Raw genomic sequence first — 11,043 nt, 5'->3', positions numbered from 1 at the left:
TTACTTAATTAGCAGCATTTAGGAAAAAAGGCACACTTCTATGCATGCAGAAACATTTTCTTGACAAACTGTATATATATATATAAAAAAGCTTAGATTCCGATCCTCTGTTCGACGTTTTACATCATAAGGTATTTATCTGAGAGAGCACCCATTACAGAATCTAGTGATATATGACGGCACGAAAATTAACATGGGTCTGGCCCGACATATTTTACAGCCATTGCAAATAATTTTATGCGCGTGTTTGTTGTTGTGCCGTTGCAGCAAGAAAATCCCAAGAAGAAATATCTAGTGACAAATTAGGGCCGGCAAAATATGTCTTCCAATAAAATCGATTAAACTAGAGAAGGCACCGATTATAATGAGAGAAATGTAAGTTTTCAAGTAGTTTTCAGCGAAAACTGGTTTTCAATGTGTTTTCGTTTGACAGATTTTATATGGACGAAAACACAAGTTTTAGGGTGAAAACCAGTTTTTCCCACGAAAACATGTTTTCACTGTCGGTGCGAACATAGTATTAGCCCTTTTTTACTTGTTTGTCATTCGTTTGATGGTTGGTTTGCCAATTGTAAACTAACAGCAGCTAAAATTTTATACTCGAAAAAAATTAACATGTGCATTAACAAAAAATTAAAAAACGCCGTAAACGATTTGTATATTCAAAAATTTCTATATTAAGAAGGCGTTGACATATCTTGTAATTGGTATTGATACTATTTTAATTGAGCTAATAATCGTATAAAAGCTTTATGAATTATTCATGTTTATACTCTGAACTGTAACTTAAGTCCATTTATGAAATGTTTTTTAATAGGATAAAAATGAAGACAAAGATCTTTTTACACCCTTTTATACTATAAAAAAAATGCACTTTTGAAGGGTATTAAAGCTCCGGTGTAGCCAAAGTCAGCATTTTTTCTTCTTTTCTCTATTTTTACTTTCTGCCTCATTCACTTTAACATCATTTAGCTTATGTACGTGTAGTGCAGTGTTTTCGTTATACTTTATAGTTTAAAGGCTTAAAAGATAATCGATCTAATTCTGAGTTGCAAAACTGTGTGAACAGTGGTCGTTTAGTTTTAGAAACATTGTTACAATGTCGAAATATTCATACATATGTAATAGTCAGTACACTTATAAATAATAAGTTTTTATAAGTAGCATATGACAATATTATTAATATAAATAATTAACACCAACAACGCTTGCAAGTAGGATATTGCTTTTCTTTTTGATGAGTTCAACTTAATGATGACTTGGATTAGAACCGACGATTTCTTTTACTTACTCCATCATATTCATTCACAATAACACTACCATTTTATATTAATGGGATAATTAGCATATTTACTTTAATTATTTTGAATACTCACCTATTACAGCTCCTTTCACAATAACTCTATATCAATTTATAACTCGAACAAAATGTTCTATAGCTTAACCTTAATGGGCTTGTGTCTGCACTAGTATACCAGTATTTTCGCCGTGCAGTTTTGTTTTATGCTGTCCGACAGCTATAACTCCTAAACCTTTTCGTGTTAAGTACAAACTTAAGTAATATATTTTAACGTTCAATGTTCAATGATATCGCATATAATCGTAAACCAGTTGCTATGCTGATATCTTGAAATTCCGCGCTTCGCTCACCATGTCGCCCTCTCAACAGCTTTATGAACTCAAGCTGTTTTACGGGTTGATAACTCACTAACTAGCGTGGTTTTTATGTGAGTATACCTGCACATGTATAACCATTGTTGTTTCGCTCAATAGAAGACAACCACACAGAGAATACATTTAGTGAGGAAAAAGAAAACATTTGTGTTCTATGAAAATGTGTAGTCCGCAGCAGGTTGCTACTCATCTGATTGAAGCGAAATTTGTTAATGAGTACAATTGTTCTGATACTTGTATATTTCATACACATATATGTTGCTTTAAGCACATAGACGACTGCAATTCATGACGTAGCGAATGCTAAATATCATTATCTGCAAATGGCGTCTTGAAACCAGTTTCTTGAACATTTTGAAGGCTATTTTATGCTTCTGCTGGTGAAATAATATTACACTTTTTAGCGTTTTCAATAATTTTACATTTATTGTATCTGTTAGTGTAACCAATACTGCAAAAATATAAAGTGATTTAATTCGGCGACAGCGACAAGTGCAAGCCTATTGCCGTAAAGGCGTGCTGTTGTCTGTATAATTGTATCCATAAGAATGGGTATACAAATTTTAATATTTGCCAGATGTCACCTGTCGACTGTCGCCTGCTGTCTTCAATGTGTTTAATGCATCTATAGGTATTGGATGTGCTTTATATAAAAATTAAATGTAGAGGTACCATATAACTTACTACTGGTTTTCAGATCTATTGACTTTTGTTATGATAATAAATGTTTTATATTTTTCACATGTCTCGGTTGTAAGTACATTTTATTTGCACTAGACGCAATAAAAAGATTAAATTAGTAATATATTTATAACGTCAAATTAAAGAGCGCTTATATACAAATTTACACTTTATGTTGATATCTCGTTAACTTGATGAGCGAATGTTTGCTCAATACTAAATTTATTGTTTCAAATGCATGTACACACATACACACGATGTGAGTTCTGTGTACGTCCATATGCATTCCTATGTAAATAATTTTAAATTATAAATAGCAATTTCGTTGGTTATGTGTTAATAACAAATAATTTTGAACTTACTGATAACTTTCACGGAAGTAATATGTGAGTGGTTATTATTTGATGCAACTGAAAGGAAGTTTCAATTATATATATCCAGTATAAATAGGCGTTAATTTAAAAACTTAAGAAGGAGTCAAGTTTATAAAATTGTTCCATTGTTGTGTTTTAAATAATATGTCAAAAATTATTTTTCCCGCAACTCACACTTTCAAAGTCTGCGCCCCTCATAACTACAGATCTGAGATCCTTTTGAAATTTTGTACGCTATTTTTGTCCTTAATATACGAGTTAACGCTGGAGTGTTATTGTTCTTTTTTTGCAAAACTTTTTTCTTACGATTTTAAGCATTTGCAATAAAAATGAATTTTGAAATAATATTCCCACTAATGGTCGAAAACGAAGCTCCAGAGATACATTACCAATTAAGGACAGTTGGAGGCGATAAAAATCTTAAGCAATTATGTATAAGATTTACCCGTCAAAATTTGGAAGGAATATACAAAAAATTAAGACATTTTTACGCTATATAGACGATTCAGGTCGTCAGGTAAGCATATATTATTAAGCGAGCTTCTAACTTTAAAAGTGCTTTTCTCAAAAACTTATATATAGGATTATATACATACATATATATAAACAATCAATATTAAGAGACGTGTTGAATCCGGGTGACTGTTTATCTGTCCGTCCGCACATCCTTGTAAACTGTAACTTGAGTAAAAATTAAGATATCTTGATGAAACTGGTATACGCGTTCCATGTCACAAAAAACAGTATGTGACCGGATCTTTGCTACGCCCACAGAACACCGTTAACCAAAAACCTATAAACTACCATAACTGAGCTTTAATTTAAGATAAAAAACTTTAATTTGGCACAGAGGATTGCAGATGCAAGCTTTCTGAACTATGTTCGAGAAGGCGTTTATGTAAATCTATCTTATGCAAAAACAAAAGCAATTACGAACTTCCCGTTAATTGTCATCGCCGCACCGCTGTCAGGAAGAAGGGAAAATTTTCAGAAAGACCAAGCAATCCAGAAATTGAAATCAGCATGAAGTCCACATGTTCTATAACCCGAAAATGGTGACCGAGATAGATACAGACGCGTGCATGTCTGGATACGGATCAGTGTTGCTTCAAAAGAATCGTGACGATCAAGTGACCATCACGTTCCATGCATAATGAGTGGTTTATAGAGTTTGGTTTTGTTCGTCGAGAGAGGACTTTACTTCTCAATTACCTACTCAGTCCAAAGTAGAACCTGTTGGCACGAGTTATTCTTTGCTGGATTTCAAGGCTGACATTGTTGGTGCTATTGATGCTTGTTCCAAGATAGACAAAATATCTACGACTTCAAAGTTATAACTGTCAACAGTGACGTGAGAGCCAAATCGCAAGTGCGACGACTCTTTGTTTGATGACAGGAGATACATATTTGGTCTTGCCATCGTTCATCACCAGACCCATTTGCTTCGCTTCTTTATCCAATCTGAAGAAAATAGAACGATTGGCGCGAATGCTGAGGACAACGATATCGATATCATCGGAAACCGCCTCCACTGTACACTCTTATGGAAGATTGTACCTGCTCGATTAAGTTCTGCAGCTCGAATTATTTTCTCCAGTAACAGGTTGAAGAAGTCGCACGATAGGGAGTCGAATTGTCGGAAACTTCGTTCGGTATGGAACGGCTCGGAGAAGTCCTTTCCGATCCTGACGGAGCTTTTGGTATTGCTCAACGTTAGTTAACACAGGATCTACTCGCCTGAGTCCCTGTCCCGTCCATCGCATTTCTTGGGCGGCGGCGATGTCAGCCCTCACTCTAACGAAGACATCAACCAGCTGGGCAGCGGCACCTTCTCAATTAAGCGACCGAACATTTCCGGTGCATGTCCTTAAATCTTTATCCTTAGTGCGTCTGCCATGGTTGTCAACAAAAGGAAGGTTTCTCTTCCGAGGCTATTGTTTCGCTTTAATTGGGTGTGTTTTTTTTCGTAACGCACAACCACGTTGTTTCGCCTTCTCACTTTAGCTCTCCTTCAAAGACCAGAGGATAATTGGTCAAAGACTGGAAGTCGTGAGCTATTGAGCCATATGTAAAATAATCGTTTCTGGCCACTACCAAGTAAATGGCATTCAGAAAACTTTCCTCACTTTCATGAACTTCAACACATGACTTTATCCTCCAATGCATGAGTAGGAAAATAAAGAAATCCGAAGAAATACCATTCGTACAAACTCTTGTACCTCGATGACAGAGGAACTTGAGAAGCGGAGAGTGTATTTGTGATTTGTTGCCGCCGTTCGAAATCGCCAATAAAAAATGTAAAACAGTGAAAATTTAAGAAAGTGCGAAATTTAAAGGTATTTTATGAAACGCTTTGTAATGGGATGCATAGTAGTATTAATTTTCAATTTTCAATTACAAATTAGTCACTATATTAATTATTGAAAGTTAAAAAATCAGTTGTTTTAGTATATTAGTTAGTTTTTGTTCTGATCATACTAAATTGCATGATATACAGAAACAATTTATTGTATATCTCAGATGAGCTATCTATACCATATATTTGCGCACCACAGTTAGAAGGCCAACAGAAAATCCGCTGGAAATATTAAACGATTTACAAACTCAAAACCTAAAAGGTGAATAAATTTTTCCAAAGCCTAAAAGAATATTTAAGTTGAAAAAAAACTATATTTCTATTACTACTATTATATAGAATGAGTTTTGATTAACTTTTTAGTAGATTATTTTTGTAAATTTGAACTACTGACTACCATAATTTTTAAATCCTTTAGTGAAATCTGTTAAAATTCAAATTTATTTAGCAACGTTTTTTAAATATTATTTCAAATCTATGTAAACATATGCAAATAAACAAATATAACTTAATTTGTATTTTAAATTTTTTAAAGTTCATTTTTTTTATTATTTAGATAAAATTGATACTTTCGATGCATCAATATTTTTATCCGATGTCAATTTGCGATGCATCATATCGACAAAAAATCGGTGTTTTTTTTTATCGGACATCTTTAGGTAGAATTGACCACTTTTCATACTTCAACATTCTCAAAAATACTATGGAATCATTCGCGCTCGAATCGATGTTTGTGAAATTTTTTATAGGCAATAAGTAGTTCAGTCATAAGATCTTTGTAATTGTCAACTTTCACATTTTCAAGAAAATTTTTAACAACGCTCTTAAAGGCACTGCGGGCTCGTATTTCAGTTTCATCCAGCACGGCATGATCTAAAGGCAAAGATGGATAATTTTTACCGTTATGAACCAATGCCATCTTTTAACTAAGTTTAGAGAAATCAAGGAATAGACGCCAATTATCATGTTTTTGTCCTAGTGCGTTAAACATAAGGTTAACTTCTGAACAGTATACTAGATCCCCTTCTTGAAGAAAGCAATTTGTGAGATTTTGCTACCTTATTATGTTAAAAATATAATTACATCACTTTGGAGAAGGTTCCAACCTTTAGGTCTGGATGCTAAAAGTTCGGACTGCGATTTTGAAAGGCTTAGATCTCGAACTAAGTCAATTAGTTCACCCTGTGGAATTATATGGTAAATTACGGTACTTAACGTTTGTTTAGACTTCTATCCAATAACTTTAATATTCGTGAGGGAAAAATAGCAGTCTGTAACATGGTCTCTATGTTCTCTCCAAACCATTGACACTGCAACGGGGCATTTTACAATTTTAACATTTTAACGAAGCTGTTAACAATGTTACACAAGTTTTACAACAGATATGAGGGGACCATGCTTTTTTTGGCCCCAACTTTAACACCAAAATACAGTGCGTAAGCTTTTGGCACAAGCGGAGTAAAATTACGTTTTTGCGTTGTAAAAGTTAGTTCTCCGCAGACATAACAAAAACTGTTGCCACGATTTACGCACTGCCTAGGCATTGTACCTAAAACTCTAGGAACTTTCATGTCACAAATTATGTGTCTACCAGGATCCACATATCTCCGGACCTATTTACCTGTTTCAACCAAATTTGCTACATAGAACTATGTATTTCCACATGTGACATGAGATAGATTCCAACTAATTCATTCACTTTCTAGTATAGACTTCGAGAACCAATCAATATACTCGTATTAGCATAAAACTAACTTTGTGCGGATATGCTTTTGAAGTATGCCACCTTATGACTAAAATTGTCCAAATGAAACTTTCATTATTCAAGTCCCCAAATTTCAAAAACGTGGACCCTACACCACATGGCTGATTTCTTGCGAAAATATTGGTCAATGGGAGAGACATATAATTGAAATGAGAAGAAACTCCTCTTTTGATAATAATACATCCATATGTCAAAAATAGGTTGAATCGGATCAATATTTCTTTTAGCCCCTATACCCAACAGAAAGCTTTTTAAACCTCTGGCCGGCTTTATACCGCATACAGAGGCCAGAATGTGAGTTATCTTAACTTAATTTAATGAACGTATTCTTCTGCTAACGTCTCTCCGTCTAAATTGAATAAAATCGGGTTCAAACTTACCCTGGCCCTTGCGCTTTCTAACCTACGGTTGAAACTCAGAGAGCATATTTTCTGTTAAGTATGTAATAATGTCAAAATTAGATAAAATGGAGTCAACACTTTACCTATCTCCCATATACATATCAAAAGATCTTCAAACATGTACGATCAATGTCATTGATTCCGATTTTCTGGTTAACGTTTTACACATTAACATTTGAGGATGATTTTAATATAATTTTCGGTAATTAATTCACGATTTCGTCGAGTAATGAGTATTGAATTATATGGAGTTGTATATTAAATGATCAGGATGACGGGAGGAGTTGAATTCCGGCTCACTGTCTGTCCATCCTGCTTTGAATACGAATTGAGGTATCGTGATGGAACTTAATGCATATATTTGTTTACACCCAAGTGGTTCAATATTAGTGAAATCGCCTTTTCCTTTGTGCGAAAACCTATTAAATGCTATACATATGTAACTACGCAACAAATTCTAAAAAAAACAAACAACAGTAACATGGAACGCCTTCAGTAATTTTTTGTGACATGAACAGAACAAAGTGTTTATTATATAAAAATTGCCACAAATGCARAAAATAGCTACAGATTTCTTCTATCACCTATGGTTTTTTTGTTACGAGGATTTAAAAAAAAAAACAGAGATGGATATATTATTGTTATATTATTTTATTAACCAAAGAGTACCTTAAAATGTTACTGTCGATGTTTTTCGGCGATATTTTGTTTTTATAGTATCCCTTAACAATGTAAAATGTTCAGCAGGAATCGGCAAGCAAGCTTTCACTTCACTGTTTCTCCATAGCAGAAATGCCTGGTGGAACCGTTCCCCATGTTCGTCACTTACGGCCCCTAAATTTTCGGGGAAAACATCCAAATGGCAGTAAGCAGTTCAGCCACAAGATCTTCGTAATTGTCAGCTATCACATTTCCAAAAAAAATTTTAACAACTCTTTTAAAGGCTCGTATTTTAGTTTCATCCAGCATTTCCTCAAATGTTTTATCTTTCATTAGTTCTCTTATTTGCGGACCCACAAATATGCCTTCCTGAATTTAAGAACCCTTTTCCATTTCTGTCCATTGCCTTATCAAAATTCTTCATTAAACCCAATTTAATATGCAAAGGCGGTAGTAATACCTTTTTGGGATCAACTAGAGGTTCACAATAATCAGTGCAACAATAGGAAACGGAGTAAAACGAGAAAAACAAAAATGAATCGGGTTAAAAAGGTATCTGGGTCAAAAAATGAATCGATTTCAAAAACAAGGTACCGCCTACCTTTAGGTAAATATTTTAAAAACTACTGAACCAATGTCAACAAAATTTGTTGCATAACATAATCTTTATATTCTTATGTTATTCTGCTTAAAAATTAATAATTGTGTATGAATAATATTATTCTCGACATTGGTCTAAACCGAATATCTCGACGACTTTTTTCACTTACTATTGAAATTCCTCGCCAATTGCGTAAATACCGTAATTTTATTTTTCTGGATATATGAGTGTTTGTTCGACTTCGCATATACATATATATTTTATTTTTTGTTTTTAACCTTTCACCCATTTTATTCCAAGTTTTCCAAACTAAAATAAGTTTTTTAACACCACAAAGATCTATTAGTACTTGCACGTAGACTAAAGCAAACAAAAAATACTCAATTGTTTTCTACAAGCGCGGTTATTTAAGTGCATACGAACTGATACATATATATATATACAAGGAAAGTTCCAAAGTAAACAAGACAGGAAAAACAGAACAAATGGTTTTTTTCGAAAAAAATCAATTAATTTTCCTTCAATATTTTTACCGATTTCAAAACAATATTTAATGTTGACTCTTTGTTCGAAGCTCATTTTCGCACCCATAACACAAATATACTAACACTTTAAACGCAATAACTTCGCTTGTTCCCATATTACCGGATGAGCCAGCATTACTGTGATCTAATCCCGTATATATTGAAGCCATCGTGGTTTCTAAATTTTGGTTTACATTAGTCGGGACGTTTACATTATTCATTGTTGTCAGTGCGACGATTGAAGTGTGAAGGAACTGGAATATTTCCAGCATCACCAATATTAACATCATTTGGTCCTATCAAAGGAGTCCGTGACCTTTGTGGACAAGGACGCGTATTTTTTAAATCACCTGTTAAAACTTATAAAAATATTAGCTATAAAGTAGTTTATATACCTGGGGCCTAGTTCACTAAACTACAAGTTCACAATTACAAGTGTTTTTGCATGTGAAATTGTGAACTTGTGAATTCATTGTGTTTCATAAAAATACAATTACAAGTTTGTAGCTACAAGTGAATTCTACAAGTCACAAGTCTACAAATGATACTTTTACAAGTGATCTTGTTTCACTAAACAAAATTTGCACTTGTACACTTGTAGAATTGTAGAAAAAAACCCTAGAGTCGACGGAGACCCTAAGAAAAAATTTTACAAGTTACAAGTGAATGATAAATTGATTTAGAATTTCATTTATAACAAATTGTTCTTAAAAATTAGTTCAAATGAACACAAAATCAAACATATTTAATATTTTATGACACACATTAATCGAATCGCATTGTTGGTTTATTACAAATTATCGATAAGCGGCAACACCACTAATCATATATTATAAATAAATGAACACGTGTGCAAGTGAAACTTATATTATATTAAGAAGCTCATATTTTTTGTGTGTGTGCAAAATGAACTTATTATACGATTTTAGTGATGAAAGCGATAATGAAATCACATTAAAAAGGAGAAGACTATTTAGGCCACGTCTGGAATATAAATTCCTGGAATCCACGTTGGAGCGTTTTATGCTAAAACATGAAAAATTTGTTTTGTTGTTAAATTTGTTGTGTCCAATACTGGAGAGGAAGACAAGTAGAAGCCATTCTCTAACGGTGCAACAGCAGCTGCTGATTACGTTACGCTGGCTAGGAACAGGAACCACTTGCCATGCAATAGGTGACTTGCATGGTGTGAGCAAAGCCACTGTGTGCAGAGTGGTAAAAAGCGTAGTTACTGCAATAAATACCGCCTTGTTTGCAACGTATGTAAGATGGTCAGAAAACGTGGATCAAGTGGTTACTAAATTCTACGCCGTCGGAGGCATACCGTTAGTTTGCGTCCAATTCAGAATGGAATCATTCTAAGTGATTCAGCATATCCGCTGATTCCTCCACTATCTAGTAATAGAAGATTCCTCAATGGCCATAAATCAACCAGAAGAGTTGTGGAAAATGCAATTGGTATTTTAAAGGAAAAATTTCCCATTTTAAATTATTTGCGGGTGAGCCCAGAAATAGCCAGCGATGTTTTTACTTGTGCGGTCACACTTTGCAATTTTTCACGCACTGAAGAAGATGAAAACTACACAATTACTAACCTTAGTGACTCTGATAATGTAGAAGAAGACTGCCCACCATAAAAGACATTAGAGGCCAAGCCAGGCTACAAACTAATTTAAATTATTTTAATTAATTTACAAATATGAAAAATATTAATAAAAAAAGTATAAAGAACAAAAAGTTGTAACTAAAAAAATAATGGGGGTGTACGCCCATTTTTTCTCCAAAATTTTAATCTGAAGAGCTTTATTTTTCAAGTGAAAATTTTTATTCTGCAGCTTCAAGTTTTCGATCTGGCACTCCACCTTTTCATCCATCTTCAATTTTTTAATTTCTGCTTCCCCGTGGGCGGAAGAACCATTTTCCATACATCGCTCTAAATTAAAAAAAAGATAAGACAAATTTTAAATATAATTTAATGGTACTCACTTCTTTTTCGGGAGCTCTCAG

The 11,043-nt window shown here is 33.8% G+C and overlaps 1 protein-coding gene across 1 annotated transcript in view; it reads right to left on the bottom strand.

Moving 5' to 3' along the window:
• Positions 1-2,265, bottom strand: part of LOC108978046 (zinc transporter ZIP3) — a gene marked incomplete at its 3' end in the record, with an annotated part of 29,896 nt that extends 27,631 nt beyond the window's left edge. The window contains 1 exon segment of the mRNA XM_018948132.1: positions 1,377-2,265.
• Positions 2,266-11,043: the final 8,778 nt, after the last annotated feature.

This window comes from Bactrocera latifrons, unplaced genomic scaffold (genome assembly GCF_001853355.1).
Source record: "Bactrocera latifrons isolate USDA-ARS-PBARC rearing strain unplaced genomic scaffold, ASM185335v1 scaffold_996, whole genome shotgun sequence".
NCBI lineage: Eukaryota > Metazoa > Arthropoda > Insecta > Diptera > Tephritidae > Bactrocera > Bactrocera latifrons.
Note: the sequence above shows the minus strand (reverse complement) of the source record. Positions and strands in the feature narration are given on the sequence as shown.